This window comes from Poecilia formosa, unplaced genomic scaffold (genome assembly GCF_000485575.1).
Source record: "Poecilia formosa unplaced genomic scaffold, Poecilia_formosa-5.1.2 Scaffold63, whole genome shotgun sequence".
NCBI lineage: Eukaryota > Metazoa > Chordata > Actinopteri > Cyprinodontiformes > Poeciliidae > Poecilia > Poecilia formosa.
The window spans coordinates 1068537-1095247 of record NW_006800002.1 but is presented as its reverse complement, the minus strand read 5'-3'; the positions used below and the strand labels follow the sequence as shown (position 1 = coordinate 1095247).

The 26711-nt window shown below is 37.7% G+C and overlaps 1 protein-coding gene across 4 annotated transcripts in view; it reads right to left on the bottom strand.

Moving 5' to 3' along the window:
• Positions 1-26711, bottom strand: part of lrfn1 (leucine rich repeat and fibronectin type III domain containing 1) — a 189976-nt gene that overhangs the window by 11984 nt on the left and 151281 nt on the right. The window contains exon 1 of one of the 4 annotated variants that reach the window (XM_016672633.1): positions 4180-4296. The exons of the other annotated variants lie outside the window; for them this stretch is intronic. The gene's annotated coding sequence lies outside the window, so the exon portion shown is untranslated. Of the gene's footprint in view, positions 1-4179; positions 4297-26711 lie in introns of those variants that run through there. 4 annotated transcript variants of the gene reach the window in all.

Sequence of the window (26711 nt, the reverse complement as noted above, 5' to 3'; positions counted from 1 at the left end):
CTCGCTTTTCAATAGACACAAATATCATAATATACCTGACAATATTCACAGCTACTGTGTATTAGTGTTGGGTTAAGTATGTCAGAATTGCTTATATCTATTTTTCATGACAAATTTGAAATGCTGGGTTTAAAGGGATGGGCACAGGTGGCAGGCCCCTCAAAATTTCTGCTGGAATTTTCTAGTGTTGCATTTACACTTTTTCTTGCCTTGCCATGTTTCTTGGTGTATCTCTAAATAAATGTTTTATGTTGATGAAAACATGAAGAAAATCAGGGGAATAATGTGAAATATTAACCCATGTTAGGCAAATGAAGCATGTGTGTTGCTATGACGCTTCCTTGTTATATTGGGTGTGTATTAATTATTAATGTATTAATTAATTACAATTATTTTTTGTTAAACACACAAAGGTTCTGGCTGGAACCGTAGTATTCACACGTTTCTGGTATTCCCGCAGAGCGCGCGCACAAGTAACATCTGCAAACAACAGCGATGGACAACAAAGCCACCTCTCTTGGCCCACTGCGGGTTCATTGTTGTTTCACATATACAAATTTAAGGGACCCTGTAAAAAACTTGTTGTGTGTAAGTTGTGCAAAAAGGAGCTGGCCTATCGGCGAAGATGTGCGAGTCTAAAACACCACCTCAAAACAAAACATGTCACAGCAGCACATAAAGCTAATGTCAACATCCACAATTATTTCTAAAAAAGTATTTTTTTTTCAAAGTAGTTACATGACTTATCAAGACTTCATGAAACAACTGAAAGTTGAATAGATAGTAGATTTTTGAACAAATCTGACGGTTGAATAACCTAAATAACAGATTAAAAACAATAAATATGTTTGTTGTTGAGCTCATGTCTATTCATTCAATAAATTAGCTGAAAAAATGTTTTTTTTTTAATTGAAAATACTGCCTTTTTTTGGTCAATATATGGTTTTCGAATGTGATTAATTGCAATCAATTAATCACTGACCCTGCAATTAACTTGATTAAACATTTTAATTGATACCAAACACAAATTAAGATGGATAAAAGATGTAAAGAATTAGAGAAAGATGTTTTCATTTCATTTTTAAAATCTTTTTTGTACTTAAAGGTTCTGTGACCATGTTGGGCTGGGAGTTCCATGATGTCTACAGTCTTTGGAAATAAATTGGTTCATTTAAGTTAAATATCACCTTTCACAAAAAAAAAAAATAAAAAAAATGCAATGACAAAGGATAAAAAAACTCTAAAACAAAACATTAGTAAGAAAAAACACAAAAGAATCTCTTTTAATAAAAACACAAATAGAATAAGAATGTCCAACTGACCCTGGATTTGTCAACAGATTAAGGTTTCCAGATGGGGGAGGATGAGAAAAACACAAGTTGAGGACGATTGTGTGTGTTTGTGTGTGTGTGGGACGTTCAGATCAACGCTGCCTCTGTAAATCTTACAAAAATATTTTGCATGCACAATGTATAACTTGTGAATATTTCACCTTGATGTTGATTTTTCTGGACTTTGCTCTTTTTAGTTGTGCATCAAGGAGAAGCTGCATCTACTAGTCTGTGTCTGCTTCTAAACGCAAAAAGATGAAGCCAAATACAGGACAAGACTGGAAAAAAACTGCAAAAGTCTTGGGTCTGTGAACTTCAGTCAAAGTCCAGACCTGATTCTGTGACTGGGCTTGAGAGATGTGGTTGGGGCATGCAATCTGATTGGCCTAGAGCTGTTTATCAAAGTGGAACGGGCAAAAATGTTCATCTGCAGATGGACTTACAGCTGCAGCACGGCCTATCATTTTATCAAATTTTTTTGTACTTAAAGGTTCTGTCCCAGAAAATGTTGTGATAAATGATGGTATTGTTATTTTCAGACCATTTTCAAGTGAAATATTGATAATGGCATAAAACTGCAAGTTCACACACCCACAGGCTAATAAACCCTGCATAGAGAACACCTAGTACAGGAACTGCAAATCATCTTAACGATCCAAAATAAAATTCAACAACCAAAAACGATAAATAAAAACCAAACACAACAAATAAGATAGACCATAAAGTCTGAAAAATTGCCCTTCAAAAAATCTTGAAAATCAGAATGGAAAGTACTTCTCATTTTAATTAATCATGCGATTAATTGCTTACCTGCAAATTACCTGGAGCTGTAACTTTGGTAAAATCTGGTTATGAAAGAAACAAAAAATATATTTTTATTTTCTTTCCACCCCTGAATTGTGTCACTGCTGGTCTATTACATAGAGCATCAATGAAATGCCTTGGAGTTTCAAGATGAAACATATTAAAAGGGGTTCAGAGGTGTGAATACTTTTGCTGGACTTCTTTTTTGCTATTTACAAAAAACTGACAGAGTGGAAGATCGACTGCAGGGTGACGCATCGCTCAGGTCCTGCTTCAGGTCTTTGCTGGAGCCCATTTTTGGTTTTATTTTCAACACACAAATTCATTTTTAGGAGATGAAGTTTAGAGGGCAAACATTTCCTCTTTTGTAAGTTTTCAAGGTTCCTCCACGTATAAGGACTCACGGATTGAAAATCCAAAGTAAAAACTAAAAAAGGTAAAACCTTCAGAAAACCAGATGAACTCTTGGCCAAGACCGCTTTTATAAATATTACAACAAAGTCTACAGGAAGAAATTAGGGATATTTCTTTTGCACTGTATTATCCACTTATAAGTCTGAAATAGCTATAGCTTCAGGGCCTTTCTCCTGCAAGGCTCATTATGCTCTGATTAGCCTGCAGTGGCTAAGTTGGCAAACCTCAGGAAGTCTTTATTAAAATGTGTCTCCTGATATTGTAAAGTAAAGAGGGAAAAAAAAAAACAGGCAGAATAAGAACAGAGGAAAAGTCTCTTTCCTTCTGGTCATCAAAACCTCATACCACCTTTTAAGTGAGAAAAAGATAAACCATTCTTCAGAACTCTTTTATAATAAAATAACATATGGTTTTCAGAGGGTTTTTGACCTTAGTTATCTTGTTAGAGTTAAAACCCCAGGATTAACACGAATAACCACGTTATTCAAATTTTAACAGCTTTTCACATCTGATAGTCTGGTAGACTCGGTTGCAACCTTTGCTATGTTTTCAGCTGGTGTGGTTCGCTTTCACAGCGTCAAACGACGCAATGGTGCTAATGGAACCAACATGAAAACATCTTAAGAGGACGACTTCCTTCTTCACGAAATGTAACAAAAGATGGAGTGGCGTCAAATTTTAGCGGTACGATTTCTCTCTCGTCTTTGGCGAAAGACCACAATCTACTTCTAGCTAGCACTAAAGCATTTGTCTTGGTCGTGTTTACCCAGAATGCCCTTTGCTACGGGTCGCTTCCTGCTTTTGGAGTGGTCTCCGGTCCGTTTGACTTTCACACATGCATTCGAACTGTAGCAGAGTTCACTTCACCCAAACCGAGGCCGAGGTTTTTAGGCGGATCACGGTTCGAGTTTTTTTTTTTGGTCCGCATCAGAGTTTGATTGTGCTTTCACACTTCCACAAACAGAATTTTTAGACAAACGAATCAGATTTTGATTAAAGCGGAGTAAACAGGACTGGTGTGAATGCACCCTCTGACACTTCTCAAAATATTTCAGAAATGGATGCTATCCAGAGCAAGATAAAAGTCTTCTAAACTTTATCTACAGTAAAAGCTGACAAGCATGGAACGTGAATGTGATTCTTTTTTAAACCTACTATAAAACACCTATACATTCACCATCTGCTTGTATAAATTTCAAGCAAGTTTTACAAAAGTTACATCTCCATATACTTATTTAACCTATAATGTGCCTCTGATTTAGTAAATAAATCTGAATGTGGAGGAGATGGGAGCTAAGCAGGTCTACCTATGGACAGTGGTGAGTCATAACTCTTTCTGAATTATAGGTTTGCTTTCGTGGGTGGAAAAACAAACGCATATAAAATACCTTCATTTAAATACAGTAGGGAGAATGAGAAAACTAGGAGCTTTGGGAAGATGATGCTCACTCTGATGACGGCTCCACAGGGAAAGTAATTAAAAATCAGTAAGTCATATACATCTTTTGTTTCGCCCCTTTCACTCTGTCTTTTATACATAAGTAATTACTAATGTACTACTTTGACAGTTTGGCCCTGGTACATTTTGTTTCCTTCACCATGTGGATAATTAAATGTATTGAGAACTGACTGAAGAATGCGGCTTCTATCCTCACGAACCCGAGACAAAAACTATCAGTTGATGACTTTTTGGTAAGCTTTGACCTGTTGGCACTGATTTCAGCTGATTCTGGTTTCTCTTTAGAAACTGTAGAGAAAAGAGAAAAGAACAGCATTGAGAATAGGTTTAGCCTTTCCTTCCTGTCCAGAGTAGTTATTAATTATTTAAAGAGCAGAGGCAACATCACTTCACGTGTGTTAGAGGGCGTTCAGGTGAAAACTGGGTTTTACACAGTTTTTAGTATTGTATATTAGCCTTAGCTTGACTAGCAAGGTTAGCATGACTAGCATTAGTAGCACCGCAGTCTTTGTGTGTATTCTCCAGAAAATGTGGAGCAGGGTTGTACTATATGTGGCCCAGAGGGCATTTTCGAAACGATACAAATTTAAGAATTTGCATCATTTAAGAATTATACAAATTCGGTGCCTCAGGTGTTTCAGTCATCTCTGAATCCATTGTCCACAGCCATTGTGCACCACCAGTGCTGCCAACCCTTCGTTTAGAGATAAAATACAAAGTATTTCATCTCTACATAGCCAAGTTTTTTGCAATTCTCTTGCGTGGACCACATCTATTCAGTGACTTTTGCTCAAAAACAGACTTTGGCGCAGACTTTATTAAACGTGGCTAGATAAAGCAAAGAAAGAGGGACCCACATTTTGTTGTCATTGAGAAACAACATATTTTTCCCTATTCTTTTCAATCAAAACCCAAAAAGGTGGATACCTTTCTTCATATAAAGAATGCTTCCAAAAATGTCATTATGTTTCCTAATAGTTTCCATGCCTTTCCTGAAAAAACAAAAGGCATGAAAAAAGGCAAAAAAAGGGCAAAAAAAAATGACTGCTTTGTTTGTTTAATTAAGGTTTTGCAGAGTTAGTTTATTGTTATGTAGGTAAAAATATCACTATAGAAGTGTGTGTGTGTGTATATCATATTTTTAAAATTATTAATATTTACTTGTAAGTCTTTTTGCCTTGATGATTTTGTCCCATGTGACAAAAACTGGTTTAGATTCTTTCCTTAACTCTCTTGATCTCTCACAGAATTAAGCCCAAAACAGAGAGAGAGAAAAAAATACAGAACCAGAACCTAATTTGGAAATAATGACTTACTGTACCAAACCCGAGTCAAGCCCTGAGTCATGTAATAAATTAAAATTTAATAGAATTATGTCAGTAATAACTTATTCTAATCATGAAATTACTATCACTGAGATTAGTGCAAACCCACATCTCACAAAGTCCCCAGCCTCACAAAGCTTCATGTGAGTCACAGACCAGGCTTTGGCATGCGTTTCTTTCTGCCCGGGACTTACCGCGGACACATCTTTATTAACTGGGAATGCAGTAATCTTTGCTCCGAGCCATATTGAATATGTATTATGAAGGAAACTCTCTTCTGAGCCCCAAAAGTCAGGGAGAAAAGTGTTCACATAAGGCATGTGGAGGGCGGTTATAAAAGTTTAAAGGTACAGTCGATTAAGGCAGCCATCCAAATTTTGTGAAATAGCAACTAAAGTTGGTGTTAAAGATTCTGTCTGCGGAAAGGAAAAAAGGAGGTTCTGTCTGGGTCAATGTTTTTGGAAAGCAAAAAGATGATCTTATTGGCACAGCTAACTCCCAACATATCTTAATTTACAGGAGGGGCTAAACGAGAGCAAAAAAAGTCCAATTCTAAACTTCTTCAAGTTTAGAATAATAGTGTAGTATACCAGAAGTTTACAAACTGTAAATAAACCCTCAAACACATTCGTACATCGCTTATAATTTGCAGAAAAGCCCCACTGAGCAAGACAGACAAACCAAATGCTTTTTTCCAGTCAGCCGAATGTCTGACCACTTTTCTATGCAGAATTGGTAGCATGCTGCCATCACCTTCCTTGACAGCCGGGCCAATGTTTTTAGGTTCGAAAGCCTCACCTTGACCCGTCCATTCTTCTTGTTATTGTGGCCAAACAGCTCAATCTTTCCTTTTACGTCTGACCGTAAAGGTTTTCCGCAGAAGACAGTTGGCTCGTCAAAANCAGCATTGAGAATAGGTTTAGCCTTTCCTTCCTGTCCAGAGTAGTTATTAATTATTTAAAGAGCAGAGGCAACATCACTTCACGTGTGTTAGAGGGCGTTCAGGTGAAAACTGGGTTTTACACAGTTTTTAGAATTGTATATTAGCCTGAGCTTGACTAGCAAGGTTAGCATGACTAGCATTAGTAGCACCGCAGTCTTTGTGTGTATTCTCCAGAAAATGTGGAGCAGGGTTGTACTATATGTGGCCCAGAGGGCATTTTCGAAACGATACAAATTTAAGAATTTGCATCATTTAAGAATGATACAAATTCGGTGCCTCAGGTGTTTCAGTCATCTCTGAATCCATTGTCCACAGCCATTGTGCACCACCAGTGCTGCCAACCCTTCGTTTAGAGATAAAATACAAAGTATTTCATCTCTACATAGCCAAGTTTTTTGCAATTCTCTTGCATGGACCAAATCTATTCAGTGACTTTTGCTCAAAAACAGACTTTGGCGCAGACTTTATTAAACTTGGCTAGATAAAGCAAAGAAAGAGGGACCCACATTTTGTTGTCATTGAGAAACAACATATTTTTCCCTATTCTTTTCAATCAAAACCCAAAAAGGTGGATACCTTTCTTCATATAAAGAATGCTTCCAAAAATGTCATTATGTTTCCTAATAGTTTCCATGCCTTTCCTGAAAAAACAAAAGGCATGAAAAAAGGCAAAAAAAGGGCAAAAAAAAATGACTGCTTTGTTTGTTTAATTAAGGTTTTGCAGAGTTAGTTTATTGTTATGTAGGTAAAAATATCACTATAGAAGTGTGTGTGTGTGTATATCATATTTTTAAAATTATTAATATTTACTTGTAAGTCTTTTTGCCTTGATGATTTTGTCCCATGTGACAAAAACTGGTTTAGATTCTTTCCTTAACTCTCTTGATCTCTCACAGAATTAAGCCCAAAACAGAGAGAGAGAAAAAAATACAGAACCAGAACCTAATTTGGAAATAATGACTTACTGTACCAAACCCGAGTCAAGCCCTGAGTCATGTAATAAATTAAAATTTAATAGAATTATGTCAGTAATAACTTATTCTAATCATGAAATTACTATCACTGAGATTAGTGCAAACCCACATCTCACAAAGTCCCCAGCCTCACAAAGCTTCATGTGAGTCACAGACCAGGCTTTGGCATGCGTTTCTTTCTGCCCGGGACTTACCGCGGACACATCTTTATTAACTGGGAATGCAGTAATCTTTGCTCCGAGCCATATTGAATATGTATTATGAAGGAAACTCTCTTCTGAGCCCCAAAAGTCAGGGAGAAAAGTGTTCACATAAGGCATGTGGAGGGCGGTTATAAAAGTTTAAAGGTACAGTCGATTAAGGCAGCCATCCAAATTTTGTGAAATAGCAACTAAAGTTGGTGTTAAAGATTCTGTCTGCGGAAAGGAAAAAAGGAGGTTCTGTCTGGGTCAATGTTTTTGGAAAGCAAAAAGATGATCTTATTGGCACAGCTAACTCCCAACATATCTTAATTTACAGGAGGGGCTAAACGAGAACAAAAAAAGTCCAATTCTAAACTTATTCAAGTTTAGAATAATAGTGTAGTATACAAGAAGTTTACATACTGTAAATAAACCCTCAAACACATTCGTACATCGCTTATAATTTGCAGAAAAGCCCCACTGAGCAAGACACAGACAAACCAAATGCTTTTTTCCAGTCAGTCGAATGTCTGACCACTTTTCTATGCAGAATTGGTAGCATGCTGCCATCACCTTCCTTGACAGCCGGGCCAATGTTTTTAGGTTCGAAAGCCTCACCTTGACCCGTCCATTCTTCTTGTTATTGTGGCCAAACAGCTCAATCTTTCCTTTTACGTCTGACTGTAAAGGTTTTCCGCAGAAGACAGTTGGCTCGTCAAAAAAAACCCAAAAAACAAAAAAAAACAAAAGGTCACAGTAAATTGATCAAAAAACGTAAATCTAACGTGTAAATATGTTGTGATGAATCAAATTATCAGAAGCAGAATCTGAACTAAATGTCTGTTTTTAAGGCAATCAGCTGCACCCAGGAATGTGCATCTTTTTTTCTTTTTATTTTATTTAATTCATTTAGAGTTTAAAACGAACATGTGACATATGCTAACAAAAACAAATGTTTTGGCCAAAAAGGGGTCGTCTGTAGAAAAGATTCTTGTATAGTCTACCAGTTCTCTCAAAAGTCATAGACGCATCTTTAAACACAAAACAGGCAATGTTTATGGAGAGAAATGATAATAATGGAATAAAACATATTTACTTTGCAATGCATCAATATACTTCACTGTACCTTGATAGAATATTACATTCTGTTATTTTCTTCAAAGTAAAAATCCAAGTTTACCAGTAAACCAAGAACTTAGCATTATGTAATGAATGCTAATAGATCCATAAGTGTCTAAATTACTCTCTTGATCTCTAATTCTGAACACATCACATTGTTATCAATTTTAAAAAAAGCTAGAATATGCACTTTTATCTATGAAAATGCAAATTTTCACCAACGAGGCATGTTTTTACACAGAGCACACATACGCCGGTACGTTAAGACACGCTACCCACGCATATACACAAGAGAAAAGAGCACGCGCGCGCGCGCACACACACACACGCATGCACGCACGCACGCACGCACACACACACACACACACACACACACACACACACACACACACACACACACACACACACACACAACAACAAAGTGAGTTGTCAAGAGGACAGAACAGAGAAGGGGGAATAAATTAACGCTACACGTGCCTCTTTTAGCTGTACTTTCTGGCTCAAACTGGTGCTGGAGGATAGCTGCTGTATCTTTTAAAAAAAATAAAACAACAAAAAACACTGCTCCTACTGGTTCACATATAATCACAACGGGGATTCGTTAGATTATAAAAGCAGGAATAATCTGGAAACATTAAGCAGCTGGAGTAAAAATGCCTAAAAATAAAAGAACCCAGCAGGAATCAAACAGGAAGTGAAAGTTGCTGTCTCTATTTATCACTTTGTAGCTGCTTTCTGCCGCCGCAGCCTTCCAAATGGATAGCATCCAGAGTTACAGATCCGGGAAGACGTGCACCTGGAGGCGTCGCGGCTCGTCTTTGAAACTCTTGAAGAATAAAAAAGAAAAAAAACGAAACAGGAGTTCAGGTGTCAATCTTTATCGTGGCGTTCACTGGGAGAAGGAGAGCGCGCTTCTTCACCCCGTCAGTTGCAAGCTTGTGGTGCGAGACCACGTTAAGACTTTTTGGAAATTTAATTAGGGCACGCAAACTAAAAAGACAGAATTAACGTAACGCCAAACGGGCATTGACCAACACAGGAATTGAAGTGGCACAAAGATTTAAAAAAGTGTGCCATCATCTGTGAAGTAAAATTTAAACATAATATGTCTTTAGTGGATCTCATTGTGATAACATGATGATCATTTTGAGGGTTTCTTTATCAGCATTGCTGAGTTTGTTTTTTTAGGCGTTTAAGTTTTTGGTCCTAAAAATCCTAATGTAGCAGAAGAGTTAAAAGGCAGAAACATTTCAACCAACTACGTTTTCAATCTCTTGAATTAAATTGGTCTTTTTCCGACGCCACAAATTATCTTGGATTTAATCAAACCTACAAAGGTAACGAAGGCGTTTCTCTAGAAGGCTTTGATAGAAATATAGAGACGGTTCTCTCCTTCTGATTGATGGAGAGTGAAGTAGTTATAAGCAAGTAGACTTCTAACAAATACTTGATTGTTCTTGCTCAAAATTGTGCAAAATTTAGAGGCGTTTGTAACATCATCCATGTTTTTGTCTTGGCTTTTTATCAGCTTCAATAAACCTTTTAGGTATTGTTATTTATGCAGTGGTTTAGGTATTTATTTTTGTGCTCTTGTCTGGACTGATACCTTCGCAGCATGAGATCCTTCAAATTCTTTGCAAAGTTTTGCAAAAAAGTACATAAATCTCAAGGAAATCATACACGAAAGGCTGAACTTTATATTTAGTAAATATATGTACCAGAGAAAATCTGTGCTTCAAAATCTGTTCAAGAGTTTTGAGTTTCTGTTTCGCTCTCACATCTTCTCATCCCAAACCAGGTGAATGTAACATCAAACATGGAACAAGTGTTGAGATTATTAATCGTGATCTAATTTTTTCACACTACACAGAAAATTGAGACTTTAACAAGCATTCACACATACTGTCAGAAAAATATTTACGTTAGCGGCTGCTTCACTATAAAGTTAAAATGACATTGTTGCATATTGTTACCTTCTTAAAACAATCCCCCAAACCCCAAATCATTTTCTGCTAAAAGTTATTTTTCCCAATAAATCACCACCTCTCTGTAATTTTAATTTGATTAATTTTAGTCATTTTTATTCAAATATAAAATCACTTTTGGCAAAAAAAATGACATTGGCCATTATTTTAGGAATGTATGTAGAAATGTAACTCTGAAGTGACTCTCTGACAAACAGTGTTGCCCGTCGTCTATACCTAATGAAAAGCCCATCTGCCTATAGCCGTTCAGCTGCAAGAGTGTTTTCTTGACACAACTTTGTCACTCAGGAAGCTGTAAATGCCAATTAGAGCGGGCTGGCAGAGCACAGCTAGGTGCCCTTGTGTGACTCTTGTCAGAGAGCAGGCATAATTATTGACAGGCAGAGTTCATCGGTGTCAGTTCGCTCTCCCACCAGCGGACGCCTGAACTCAGGCTGTGGGCCCCGGGGATTTCTGGTCACATCTCATCAAGGTGGGGTAGGGGGTGTTTCAGCAAACAGGAGGAGGATTTGCATATTATAATTATTTCTGCATGCCAACAGTCTTCTCAATAAGATCCCACAAAGCACTGCGGCTCCACAAACTTTAATTATAAAAGTCTCCTTGAATGGGGGAAGAGCGAAAAAATAAATAAATTAAAGGTCTCGCTGGCAGCGTGCACTGTACTTCCCCACGCTGCCTGTTGATAGAGAGCCTGCAGGTTATAGATTCGTATTATATGCGTATAAAATACTGCAGTATCATTTTTATACGTTTGTCACCTACAGAGGCCTCCGCACTCATTGGTGCCTTAGCTGAGGATACAAAGGTGGTTCTCTTGTGAACGGATCTGTTCCTTTCTGTCACCCTCCAACCAATTAGAATGAAAACAAAAAGAGATTTTTGAGTGGGATAAAATGCAGAGCAGTCCTGCACCAAGCATGCAAACTGGCTTCCCTGTTCTCAACAGCAAGCAGGGTACGCCTACTGAACATATGCGGATGGCAACTCTACAGTGAGAAAATGTCTATATGCATCAGGAAAATTGTTCAGTGGAAATCTAATATTTTAGTTATATAGAGTATATATACATATATAAATTTTTAATCTGGTGTTTACATATTCATCTTTCAAATGGCACACAGGCAACTTCCCATATAGAAGAAAACACATTGTGCGTTTATAATGTCTCTGAAACTGGGAATGTAATCTAAACATCCAACCTTTGAATAAGTACATTTATTCATTCCTCAAAATAATTTAATTTAAAAAAATCACCAGTGGCACAATCATTCCAACACATAACAATTCCTGTCCCCTAAATGCTAAAACAGCTTTATTTCTAAGTTTTACATTTCCAGAAGATTCTAACTAGTCAACCATGATTTTGTTTCAGTGAGATTTAAATATGACACTAATTGATGTTGATCCTCTCCAAAAAGAGAGGAAAACAAAACAACAGGCCATTCCAGTAAGGCAAATATGTTTCAAGATACAGGAGCAACTGTTACAAGAAATGAGCTATTCACCCTAACTCACCCATATCACAATGAAGCTAAAACCAACTGCAAATATAACAAACTAAGGTGTAAATTTATATACAAGTCAAATTGGGAAGGGTATGTTTTTCAACTGCAATGATTATTGTTTAAAAAGGGAAAAAAAATAGAATTAAAAAAACAGCAACATATAGAGGTCTGATAGATTAATATTTAATGAGAGCAACTACATATTAGTTGCTAAATGATAAGTAAAATTGGATTACATAGCTGTAATTAGTGCTGGTTTCACCTATTACACTTTCATTAAATGTTTAGTTGAACAGAGAACTCCATGACTAAACGAGGTGAAAACTTACAAATTTTCTAAATATAGAAATTCAGGTTATATGCAGGTTTCAGCAAGTCAAATTTAAGACTTTTAAGACCTTTTGTAAATCCACCTTGAATGATATTAAGGACAAAAAACTATAAATATAGGGGATGGTGGGAGGAACATGCTGCATTACAATCAAACACAGCTCAAACTCTGGACCCAGCTTTGTGTTTCTCAGACTACATATGGCTCTCTACAGCTTTAACCTCCATAGCGCTAATTTTAAAAAGTTTTTTAGCTCCTAACCTCGAATGGGTTGGCAGTAGAAGTCAGCCAGTGGCATAAACAAACGTCTTCCAGCCAACTGCTGATAAATTTGCACCTTCCCACTACACAGACAAAAAGGCTAACAGGCCAGCTAGCTAGCAAAGGACTAACAGTAGTTAGTTAGCAGTTGCTTCAACTGCCTTGAGTCCCAGACGCACTGAAGATGTTTGGGTGCGACTCAAGCTTTTGCTTGACAGAAAAGGTCTGCTAGAAAATAACACTACGTTAAAATAAAACGACATTATTTCCTGCTTTGCATCAATGTCTGAATAAGACGAAGTGGCTGCCTGTTCTTCAATGCCTCAGTGTTATCGGTACCTCTACCTCACCATGGTTTTCCTTGTAGCGTTATGCTAACATTCTTCTGTGCTCCATTCTTGAATGTACCTCTCTCTGCTTCACCAGGACGTTACTTCCTGGATTCCTCCAGGAACAAACTCGCTCCACAGCCTTCTGGATCGTCAACCACAGCCAGCAGCCACTAACTTCTCCCTTTCCCGCCATCAATTATTACACAAAGTTGTTGAAATATCCATACGTATGAAAAAAAGAGACAGTTGCATAATCTCACACTAAAAAAAAATGAAATAAATAATTAGATTTCATTAAGTTTATTCAGTCAGGAAAGGAAATGTGTTTAATGGAACAGCTTCTTTCTGAATTATTGGTATCTCTGCTGTTAATACCTCACCAGGAACCATTTTACCAATATAACGCCACCAAGTCGTCTCCAATAATCTCTCAAAAGGTCGGAGGACACAGAAAGGAATTTTTCACCATCACTCCTCCTCATCGGCTCACTCCACAGGTGTTGTGGAGGATTTATGTCAACAGGACAGAGACCGCGCCATGTAGAAGGTTGATTTTGTGTCCGGTGAAGCATTTCTTTGTTAATATGGCCATATGTTAAATGGACTGAATGTACTGTAGCTTTTCTAGTCACTTTTCTATTAACCCGCTCAATGCGCTTTTACACTAGAGTCATATTTACCCAGCCACAGTAATAAAACACTTTCATACATTGGCATGAAGATTGAGAATTATGACCAAAATTCTGTTTTTGCCAGCAGCCATGAGATTTTTATGATGCCATGCATTCAAACACACCCACAGCAACAGTAAACTCATTCGAAATGCTTTTTCACGTAAATGTCCTTTTCTTTACATCAAACTCACATGCAGCATTTGCTACTGAAAAGCTCAATCTTAGTCTAACCTGACTAAAGCATATTGTCCCAGTTAAAGCCCAAGTAAAATTAATAAGTTCAACATTGCTACATTTGTTATGGCAAAACAGAAAAGACTTTTATTTCCCTTTCCTGGCACTACTTCTAAGCAACATGTTGGCATGGGTTGCTTAAAAGCAACCCATGGACATGCCAACGGGTTGGGATGTTCAAAGTGTCCGATGCTAGTTCTCTCACACTGAGATTTAAAGAGTTTTTATGAAGGCGTGCCTTTCATGTGTTCATTTTGATTAATCAATCGCAGAAAGAAAAAACAAAAGTGTGCACCCATTTCATTATAACTTTTATTGTTTCCTCACTTTCAGCGGACCAGAAGCACTCCAGTCTGGTAGGGGGTCATTATGCCTCTAAGGGTTGTTGACTAGACAGTAGAAGTTGAAGCAGGTGGTGTATCGATTACAGAAGCAGCAAAAGCTCATCAATTAAATGCAAATATGTTGTAGCTATTGTTAGCTACCACAGTCTTGGAACCACTTAAAGCTGCAATTTGCAACTTTTATTTTTAAAAATATATTTCTTTACATATTTGTTAAAACTGTCTATGCTTTGACAGTATAAGACGAGACAGATAAATATGAAGAAATGAAGCTCTTCTGCCTCCTACTGCTACCTGCATAAAAACACAACTCTGTCAGAAACGACCACTCAGAGCCAGGAAGACGGTCTTAGTGCTGTCAGTCATGCTGTGTACAGGCTAGCATGCTAGCCTCTTGTCAAGCTAGCTAGCAAGACCAACGATGACGGCAGACAAACCATTTTCCTCTAATGGTAAGTTGTTACTCTGCCATAAGCACACTGAGCAGCGCATACCCTACGATGATTGACAGCAATCTTTTTACAGACTGTCTCATACCATGTTGTCATGACGCAGTGACAGTTTTAACAAGTATGCAAAAAGGCATATGTGTAAAAGTGACATACTGCAACTTAAGGGCTGAAAAAAAGAAGTTTATTTTTGCTGTAAATGTTCGAGCTCTCGCGTCTTCTCGGCGATTCACTTGTCAATCAAAATACAAGGAAAGAAATCGGTTACTGTGCCAAGTATTGTGGTTTGAGGAACATGTGATTATTTGGTGCAAGTTAATTACGAAGCCTCTAGTTAATTAGATACCGTTTTAATTGCGCCCCATCACTAACTTTTTACCTTCCTTAGCAATATGATTACTGTGCCTGGTGGCAAGATAATACGCGTCCTCATTCAGCCTAGTGGGCAGAGGCTAGAAGAAACAGCCTCTGAGTCACATCACATTTATACGCCACAGAAACAGAAAAGCAGGAATTGCTAATTAGAATCATGGAGAAACTGACAGAAATTTAAAAGTGAAGTACAAAGGCTTTAAATTTGACAAAAATATCTTTCTCAACATGGATTATTTTTCTCTCTCTCATAAAATAAAAGCACACAAGCCATGTTATATTATATTGTTTAAACAGAAACTGAACTGAAACGAGCTTGAAATGATACTTAATATCCTTGATTTTTTTTGTCCACGCATTGTTGAAGCATTCTCTTCACAAAAGACGCCGTTCCATATCACGCTACCAACAAATGTCAAGCCACTCGAATAATCAAAGGTAAATCGTTCTTGATTTAAGAAAAAAAAAAAAAGATATGCAAATAATTTCACTTTATGTGAAGTGATAGTGTTTTGTTTTTGGTGTTTTTATTTTTTTTTCTCTCTCTTTTGCTTCCAACAGCTGAATGCTGATTACATTACTGTATACCACCTATACCTTTCATTGAAATAACCCCGCTAATCACAGGGACTTGTAATGAAATTATCAAATGCGGCTTGTTCGAGTCGGGTACGGTTTATGCACAAGTTGCCTCCATAAATGAGGAGGTGAAAAAAAAGAAAAAAGCAGCCTTTTACTCTCCATCTGCTCGCTGTTGTGATTTGTGGAATCAACAAGACAATGCGAAGCCCCCTGATTCACAATGGCCGCTTGCCGACTTCAGATCTGCTTGTGCTGCGTGAGAGGCTTCCAGGGCGCTTCACGCACAAAGAGGAGCCTGGCCTTTTCTGGGATCCACGTGTCGAATTAAAAACCACTGTAGCGCTAATGCCAGTGACAAACAGGTTTATGTCAAATGATATTCGTGGGAATGGAAAGGTTTAACTGTTTGCCTTCCATAAAAAAAAAAGAAAAAAAAAAAGAAAAAGCAGATGACGAACATCAAAATCATACTTAAATAAAAGTAATAAAATAATACGGGTAGAAGTACCATAAAGTAAAAGCAATGGCTGCTTGTGGTGTCACATAATATATTTCTGTGTTATTGCAGAAGTGCCTCCCGGGGTTTTTTCTTTTCTCTCCTGTATTTTCAGAAAAACAATAATCATAGCAGAAAACGACATTGTTTTCTTGGTATCACGACGTTAACGGCGTCATCGCATTATTACCATTTTATGCTCTGTGACACAGTTCATCTATTATGGTTTCAGGTCTGTTATGAATGCTTGCAGCCTGCAGCCAAACGCAGATGTATTCATAAGTCGCGTCTAAAATGGGAACAGCATCGGCGGAGCTTTCATTCAGAGATTCAGGTTGGAAATCGCTCAGAGGAGGGAGGATTTATGAGGATTTGGAGGCTGGAATCAACACCGTTTTGCTTTATGTTCTTTATGTTCTGTTGAACATTGCTGTGGAGACAGTTTGTTGATGGCAAACAAGCTACAGTAGAAACATCCTGCTATAATAAACACTTTTCCTCTAGGTTAATGTATTTGTTAAAGGAAAAGGCGATCCAAACCCAGCTGACCCTACGTGGGAAAATGATTGCTCCCTAAACTTGGTAAGTGATTGTAACAGTCATGAAATCCTTGGTGGAAAGAACGTCGCTGTGGAGGAATATTAGCCAACACTTTTTTGCATCACGTGAGTCACATGACCAACAACCGGACTTTGCCACCTGCAGAAAACACGAAGAAAAATACGACAGGAAGTAGCTGGAGGTCGATGTCGGCATGTTTTTCTAATGACTCATTGCAAGAATAAACTTATTCAGGTGTGATTTTAATTTTATTTTTTGTTTATTGGAAACACTGCAATTACAAAATTGTGTTTTTTTTTTTAACAGCGTAATATTACCAAAGTTTTGCGTGCATATGTAATGGAAATGCAGTTGTTGACGGGCTTACAGCGGCTTGTTTTAGGCCATGATACACCATTTTTTATCTAAAGTAAAAAATTATATATATTTGAGAAGCTAGAATGCAAAAGCAAAATAAAATTTCAAGAGAGAATCTGAAACTAAGGTATCGATCTTACCAGACCGGTATCAAATTGATTCTGGTATCCATTTAGAATCGGATGTTTTGGATCAATTCACCCACCACTTCCTGGTTTGCACTGAGCAATTGTCCTGCTGCATAACCCGAACGAGCTTGATCTTAAGATCTCAAATGATTCCCTTCATAAACATAATGGGCCCCCCATGCAGACAAAACTGCATTTTGTATTCACTCTAGTTATATTTGTCTCAAGATGATCTGACATAGTAAAGTATGATGAAAAAACAAAATAAATCTGTGATGGAGCAAAAACTTTGTGAAAGCATCATTTATTAACTAGGTCCTTGGAGTTTGATGTTAACTAAATTTAGTGACTACAAACATTTGAGCTGTCAACAATACAGAAGTGCATCACCACTCCAAGCTCAAAAGATCTGGGGTTTTGTGAAAGTAACTGCACTTTTATTGGATTTATTGGCACAAATGTTTAATGGTACGGTGAGATTGCACTAATGGATTCCAGCTTTAACTTTAACAGCCCTCCTCAAAACCTAAAGCTTTTAATTAAAAGCAGGAAGCTGTGTTAAGATAACTTCTTAATTTATTTGTTTACTTGAAACAAAAACAAAAAGAAAAAAAAAACAAAAAACAAAACAAAACGAGAGCCGTGCTCTAAAATGTACTTAATGCATTCCAAAGTGGGAGCCATAAATTCTAATTCAAGCTGTAAGGACACCGATGCCTCGTTTCCACCGAGCGCTACGACACGGGTCACTGAAGTTTGGTGCTCTGTGAAATCAGGAGATTGTTTCCATTGGCAGGTGGACTCTCACTGGGACGTTGATGAGACAGACAACTGACTGTAAAACCTAGTTCTGCCTAAAAAGTGTAACCACAAACTACTACGATTTGTCACAAATTGTCGTTTTTCTGTCCCCCAGTCAATGGACTGTGTGTTGTGACACCAAAAGTTTCACACTAACCAAACCGTACCATTTGTCCTGTGGACCTACAACGGGGGCCTATGAATGTTGCGGCATTGTTTTGGTTTGGTCCGCTTTTACAACGGAAACAGACAAAATGGCGTTCCAAAAGGAAAAAGAGCCGAAAAAGCACAACCGAGAGTTCCTTGGTCAATGTCCCATCAGTGGTTCTACTAAACTTTGACTTCAAAGCCTGCCACAATTCCTATATTAAGGATGCTCCATTAAACAACAGTGGGTTAATGTGAAAAAAAAGTTGCTCCAACAGAAAAATTCAGCCTTCCTGTTAGCTACTGAATGTCATGCACTTTTTTGTGGACACTAAAGAGTGAACAGTTGAAATACATATTCCCACAGTCACCGGGTGAAACAGTAGATCCTGTCAGGCCGTCAGTCAGTGTGTTGAGGTTTGTTTTATCTGTACGACATTTCAGAAGGAATTCCACAACGGCTGCAGACAAACAAGCCGTTAAAAAGGTCATAGTACAGCAGATCAAGCCAATATAATTCATTGATTTTTATTTTCATGTCTTTCTTTTTCTGTAAGTGTTTCCGATGTCGGTCAACACGTTTCGTTTGGGAGCGTGTGTTTGACGTGTAACGCCGTTAAAAGCATGGAGAAAAGCTAGTTCCAAATTGTAAATAAGCGTATAAATCTATGAAAAATAACAGCTTAAAGACACTTTAGCGCAGAAAAAATTCATAGCAGATTAATAACATTGGTTAATGCACAATTTTTAAATCTCTTTTTTAAAATGCGAGAAACCCAAAGTGGCTCTAGTCTGATTGGAGTTATGTTAACTTTTCGTGAAGTGCTTACTGCTCACAGCAAATCTGCAAAAGCACATCTGAATACATTCCAGATTATTTAACATCAAGACACCAACAGAACCGGAATGATTGAATACACTGGCCAGCTTTTTAGCAAACAGCGGGTAGAGTGACGACTCCTCCTTACAAGGTCAACTGTAGCTGCCAAATTTGTCCCAAAGAAATCCCCACACTGGAAAAAAAACAAAAACAAAAAAAAAAACAAGAATCAGCTGTAAACACTTTAATAAAGTCAGACGCTGCAAGCAAACAATAAGCGAAGAGGCAATAAATCTGAGCAACTTGCTATTTTTAGACTCTGTAAGCCTTGGAAACTGTGAACTGTTGGCAACGAAAATCAGTAATTCACAAAACTTCATTATTTTAGTCTCGTCTGTTTGCAGTTTCTGCATAATGTGATCATTTGCTTTGTATATTTTCTTGTCCTCTGTCCTCATCATTACATTTATTGACTTCCTGCTTTGTTGCTCTTGTTCTTTGGTTCATTAGCAGAGAGTCCTTCACAGACTTTATAGACAGACTGAAAGAGAAAAAGAAACAAATCAGATGAATTTTCTTTGTCGGTGCCACTTTGTTCTGTCACAAGAGAGGAATTCAAACTTAGTTTCAAATCTTCTTTCTGAGGCTCCTATGGCGCCTGGGTGCTCCGCTCTGGATGCCTTTTATGTGCCTCGGTGCCACATCTAATTCAAGCAAGTGGTTGATTTACGCCCTATAGGGAGCATTTATTAAGTGGATAAACTAAGAAACTTTTCCTGCTGAAAAATGAACAGAATTAATTGTACAACAAGGCTCCCCAGCACAGATCTATCATTAATATAAACTGTTTTCTGTAGCAAAGCTGGTTTTCCTTCTGACTGGTTTATTATTTAGCGACTATTCGTTTAATGAATAATGCAGATCGGTGATTTTTACATCTTCCAGAGCTGCTGAATTTTGCACCAGCAGCCGGGGTTTCTGCACGGTAATCGCAGTTCCTGGCTTACGCCGACTGTGTGCTGACATTTGTATTTAAATAAAACAAAATTTGAACTGAATGGAGGACTATACATTTTAACAGAAACATTACATTATCTCTTCCCCCTTCAGAACAGATTAAGTAAACGCACGATGAATACAAATTAGCTAGTAACTAAATGGTCTCTGCAGAGTCTTGGGAGATGTTTTCTGGGGTCCTATGTTCCTTTTTTATTATTTGTGATATGATAAATTGAAAATACAAGTGTTAGAATTGGGTATACAACAAAGACAAAAATAAATAAGTAAAAATAAGCAAAACAGGAAAAGAGTCCAGTGTAGTACTTTGAATATTTGTAGTGTTTGCTTATATGACAGAGGTGAAAAACAGGAACATATTAAAATTACTGATTAGAGTTAATACTACTAAAAAAAAGCCCTGATAATCATAAGTTATTTAGTTTTTTTTTGGCTGATATTTAATTAAGGAACCGGCTTGGGGGAGAGGACTTTTTATGACGCAACACCAGGAAGTGGAGGAACTCATTAGTATCCTGGAAGCAAAAGATTAGACTCTGGAGAAGATCTTGAAACTCTAATGAGGGGAACATTTTTGTGTTCACATTAGTGTGTTTTTTGTTATAGTTATAGTTAGTTATTTTGCATTTCTTTGTTGGGTTTTTCAGTGTTGGTTGATTTAGTGCCCCACCCCTTCTCCTGTCTTGTAGGTTAGATTTTGTGTTTACAATCCTTTTGTTATTCTTAGCTACATCTTTTTTGACATTTTTTTACCCTTTATTAACTAGACTTAATAAAAATATATATTGTAATTTCCATGGAGTTCTATTCATTTTTAGAAAAATTATATTGAATTTTTGTATACCTTTCTCCTAGTTCCCTGCTGCTTGGTCTGTGACGCAGCTCCTTATAGGATTTCTTACATATTCTTTCAACAGTCACAACACGTTTCATCAGAAACACCTTTGGGCTTGAGAGCCTTAGTGTCTTCAGAGGGATCAGTCAAAGAACTCTCAGACTGCATGATTCCCTCTATCTGCACTCAGATGAATGTGTTTTCACACAAGGCTGGGTCAAGGTTGAAGTTCTTGCACAAACACTCAGCGGGGCGCCGCGTTCTCCACAGAAAAAAAGAAAAATGCATACACCTGCATCTTCTGATGCTGATGATAAGTCGAAGAAAAAAAATTCTGATAATTGATCTTTCCACAGCTTGAAACTGATGGGAGGCGCAGAAAACATGCGATCCAGAAAGGGAAATTCAGCAAATTGCAAGGAAACAGCCTGGTGTAGACTGTGATTCGCATCTAAACAAGGTTTTCCAACGAAAACCTAGTATCTGAATGATCTTTTAGATGTATGTTTTACGTTGATTGCTTATTAGCAAACACTAAAACTAAAGTTTTGAGTTGGTGAACCCGTTAATCGCATCGTGGTGTCAATCTGAGAGGATTAAAATCAACACAGGACTCGTTTTTTTCCCTCCCTCTTTCCAACCAGACCCTCAAGATTAAATAACCTCATTTATCATTTTTAAATAACGCAGGCTTTCTCCTTCAGAGTATCATTTAATTAAAAAAAAGAAAGAAAAAAAAAACAATTGAGATTTATTACTAACACGATCCACATGAATAAATCTTCTGTGCTAACTGGATGCAATAATAGGAAATATGTACGGCTCTAATTGACGCAGAGGACGGTATTCCGAAACCTCGAAAAGCTCCGATGCTCGTCTTTATGTTGTAACCTTTCTGACAAGCTGACAAGCTAAAGAGAAAAAAAAAAGTGCATTAATGTGGACTGTACAACTTTAATTTTGGTGAAAAGCCGTCGCAAAGCGGTGTTACGCAGGATATTTGCCAAACATCCGCCAAAGGCTTTAGTAATCCCGTTTCTTCGTCGAATAAAGCACATTGCAATGTCACATCGGTGAGCAAATCCTCATCTAGTTTTAATCTATGCAGTATTGGCTTTTAGAAAATGAACAAATCAAAGTGGCGGCCTTCAGTTATTATCAACTTGCCACCATATCTGTGCTCATCTATCCATTGGGGGGGGACCCCCAAAACACTCAAACTGTTTGTTTGCTTTCGTGCAAACTCGCATACTCAATTTGCATCTTCATGCGAGAATGTGTTTACTCGAGCGTTTGCGCCGTCCTGACCTTGATTTGCTTTTATTTTCTGCAGCACACAGATGTGATGAAATGTTGGTGTGTTTTTCCCCCCCTTCTACTTTTTATGTAATCTATAAAATAAGAGCTGAATCAATGTGCTGTGTACAGTTGGAAGGTAGCAGTTTTTTTTTTTAAAAAACAAACCTACGCTCTGTATCCCCTTTGATGTCCTTCATACCCCGACTTTAAAACTGACCAAGTTGAAAATATGAGCAGAACATCATTTGCAAGATTCGGTTTAAAAACATGAAGTATTTTAAGCATTTCCCCAAAACCTCCTGAAGGTAATTAAGGGCTAGAGAGGCCCCATGAGTGGTTTTGATGAGCTTTTCATGAGCTTCTTTCCACGGTTTTTTGCAGAGTAGATTGAAATCTTGCTTCATTTTATCTGCTGAGTAAGAGGTCAGTATATCTTGTAATATAATTAATATTTATTTTTCCTTGTCAGATGTCTAGTCTATTTAAACTAGCTTTAAATTAGGGGTGGGCTATTTATCGCATCGTTTGTATCATTTATCGTGATAAATTTATGAGAAGAAATCATCTACATATGTAATGATCTCCTGTATTTGCTAACTTGAACTGACACCACAAGCTATGGGAGAAACATACCGATCTGAATTCACTCTTACCTTTTTTCCTGTGTTTTTCAAAGCTAATGGGAAAAATTATTCTGTGACTGTCTTTTTTTTTTTTTAACGAATGTTTTTTTCCTGGTTATACTAATGCTACTGCTCTACTAATATTCCACAAGCAGTTAAAGTTGAAAGTTAAAAGCATCCATTGAAGTCGAAGCACACTGGCCTAATTCCCTTAGGGTAGCAGAGGCACATATATAAAAGAAATATCTACGAGGAGCAACGATGTTTTTAGTCCCAGGAGGTCTGATGGTAACAAAAACACCCCCAAAAAATCTCCTTCACATCTTTTCCACCATGCATGTTGAATAACATTTTGAACAGATTAAGAATTAACAGATGTGTGTTTTTTTTTCTAAATAATTTTTTTGTTCTGTGTCTCAGTTGGGACATATTGTTTACAGTGGAAAAGTGCTCTATGTGTCTTTTTTGTGTGTGGCTTAGCAAAAACTGCAGAGAATACGCTAACTTTAACAAATGGGTTTATTTGACAAGTACAATAACATTTTCCTGCTGTGGGACAAAAAGTGAAAACGCTATTTTGACACCTGCCATCTTTGAGTCTGCAGGTGTCACTTGCCATCATTTTGTAAAACTTGGGGCCTTTGAACAGATAGCAGCCCTGGGAACGCTGAGCTGGTGTTTAGGGGACCAGCAGCTCTGACAGAGCAGAAAAAGTCCACATGCTGTTTTCTTCCCAGCACCAGATTACACAAACTTTTGTCTTTAGAACCACCTTATGTCTTTGAGGCAAAGATTCAACAAAGTTTCAGAAAAATTCCTCAAAGATTTCGTACCATATTGACATGATGGCAGCACTCCTCTGCTGCAAATTTAACAGCTGCACATTGGTGCTGCTAATCTTCCATTCTACCAGATGCCATGTTTGGACTGAAATCTGGTGACTGGAGGCCACCAGAGTACAGAGAATGTATTGTTATGCTTAAGAAACCAACTTGAGGTGCTTTGAGCTGAAGTTGGTGAAAGAAGCCATCATTAGATGGTAGGCGAAGGCATTTAACAGTGTTCAACTTGTACCAAATAACCCAAAGTGTGGGTTGACACCATTACACACCAACTACAAACTTATATCATTGATTTTTAGAAGGATGGAACAATGTTTTCTTCAATTTATGCTTGAATTTAGCCAATGTTTTTCCAATCTGTTATTTTTGTGAGTTAGTGGAGTTTAGCTTTATGGTCCAAGTCGTAATATGGGCCAGGTTGGGCCAGAATTATTTGCTCGATCATCGGTTTGGGTCGGGCTCGGTTTGTGGTGCATTTAATAAGGCTGTAATACATTGCAGAAGTTAATCAGACTGTAACAAACATGGAGATAGAATCCAACCAATCACGCAGCCCACAGGATTCGCACCTGACTCACCCTGTGGCTACAACGCACGACAAGATAGAGCTGGAAGACGTTAAACAAAAGCTGAAAACAGGAGATGTTAGATTGGCTTACTTAAATAGTGGTCTAAAAATGAAAGCGTAATTAAAGTTATATATCAGGTTTATTTCAGGCTCAGGGATGTAAATAAAGTTAATTAGTCGGGTTGGATAGGTCTCGGACACAAAGCCTTTGGGATCAGAACGAGGCGGGTTGGATTTTCTCGGCCTGATCTAAACTCAATGACTCTCCGAGCCTCAGGATCCTGTTCTCTCAGGACAGGAGTTATGATGTTCTGCTGCTATAGTCCATCTGCTCCAAGGTATTTTGTTTTGTCCATTCAGTGGTCGTATTCCACATACCTTGGTTGTAAAAGTAACTTTTTACAACCAAGGCATTTCTATCTTATTTCTTTTTATTTCTAAGCCGTTTCAGTCTGACTGCACTCCTCTGATCCCTGACATCAACGAGGCATTTTCTTCCACTCACCTGCCGCTGCCTGGACACTTTTCGATCATTCGCCGATCGTTCGAGAATTAGTCATGAGTGAAAACCTCGGGAGATCAGCAGTTTCTGAAATACTCAGACAAGACTGAGACAACCAAACACGAACAACCACAACCTCTTAAACATACTTCCTCCCTAACTCTGATGATGCTTTGAAGCCCAACGTGTCGTCTTGGCCACGTATAGATGCATTAAATGCAACGAGTTGCTGCCGCGTGATTGGCTGATTCACGACTTCTTGTCCCAAACCTTTGGTTTTTCTAATACTAATCCACCACTTTTGGATACAACAAAGCCGAGCTGTTGCCCTCATCACATATTTACTTGCTCAGCTTGCGCACATCTTAGAGGTAAGACAACAACATCCAACACTGCTGTAATTAGAACAGATGCAACGTGCATTATCCTCTGGCCCAATTAGATCTTTATATGACATTTTCTGCCTCCAATTACATTTCGCAGGGAAAATGGGGTCAATTTATTTAATCCATGACATATCAGTATAACTGGCAATTATGGGAATGAAATGTTTAGAGTGACTGAAGATAAGCTTGTGCCACACTTGCTGAGTCCCTAATCGCAAACCTGTCAGGCCCAGTATTTGAGTGAACGACGTATTTATCACTCTCGCTCACATCAGTCACGTAATTATCTTTTATCAATATCCCTTTTTAAATGGCTTTGTGCAAAAATTAATATAGATGAATGCTGCGTAGGGCCGTTTCCTTCAATAATGAAAAGGCCACAGTTACACAAAACAGATTAGCTGGTTTGCAGAAGTGCTGATGTTTTACTAACTTTACGGCGGAAATGAACGTTAATAAGAAACTAATCTGGCATTAAAACTCCAATCTTAACCACTCTGGTAGATTCAATCTAACTTAATAACTGTAATCTAATAAAAAAAATAAATTAAAAAAAGGGGCTACTGATGGAAACAATTGTTAAGGATAAAGGCGTTAAATACTGCACATGTAGTGACTTTGCCACCAGCTACAGGAAGTTCATTACTAGTCGCTGTTGTTGTAGCGTTGCTATAAATAATGAGTTCACAACCTATTTGATTGAGGTTGCTTTATCAGCAGTTGTGCTTTATTTTCTGCCTTTAGTTAATTAGTGAATTTGATACATTAGCCGACGAACCAATTGCAGTCCGAAAGCTATCAAGCTGGAAACAAATTAAGGCTGAAAAATGAGGACATTAGAAAACATTCTGTGGAACTGGGCTAAAAGGGCCTTTTTTTTTTTTCTTAGTGGGGAAATGTGACTTCACTTCTGAGTTATACAACAGGAAGGCTTTTTGTGTGTGTTTTTGTTTTTCAAACTGTCTCCCTCTCAAATAAATGCAGCCATGACGTTCAAAAGCCAAAACAGATTCAGTTAGGGCGATGGCACAAACAAAGCTGCCTCGAATTTTAATGAATTTCTTAATGAGATTTTATGATAATGTTTCCGCTTTGAACTACAGCGACAAAAAGACAGGGCAGTACTGCATGTTTGCTCTTGTTTTTAGGTTTCATCCTCTGGCATTGTAAGGTGGGAAATGGACTGAACTCACCAATCATACTGACCACCCACAATTCTTAACACTAGAGCCAAATCCACAGATTCAGAGTTCCAAATGCACATACAAAACAAAGTATCAACTGCATGCAGTGAACAAGCTTCTTAGAAGAGTGACATCTCTGACATCAATATTTTTTTGCATCGATCCAATACCGAGTAAATATAGGGCCAGTATCACCAATACCGATACCGATATCGATACTTTTTTATTATTTAGCTTGTGACATAGCATCAAGTGTTTGACCTTCAGGGGTTTTTTATTTTGGTCGAACCTAGGACAAAAACAGGGCAAAATTTAAAGGCGCCTACAAAATATTTTAGGAATTTATTAATATAATAAACAGAAACAGAAAAAAACCTAACAAATCTGTGAGCTTTTTTCTTTCCTAAAGCAAAGTACAAAAAAAATTATTGGACAAAAAAAAATCTATTGGCAGATCTGAGAACCACAAAACAAAAGGAAAACATATCTATCTATCTATCTATCTATCTATCTATCTATCTA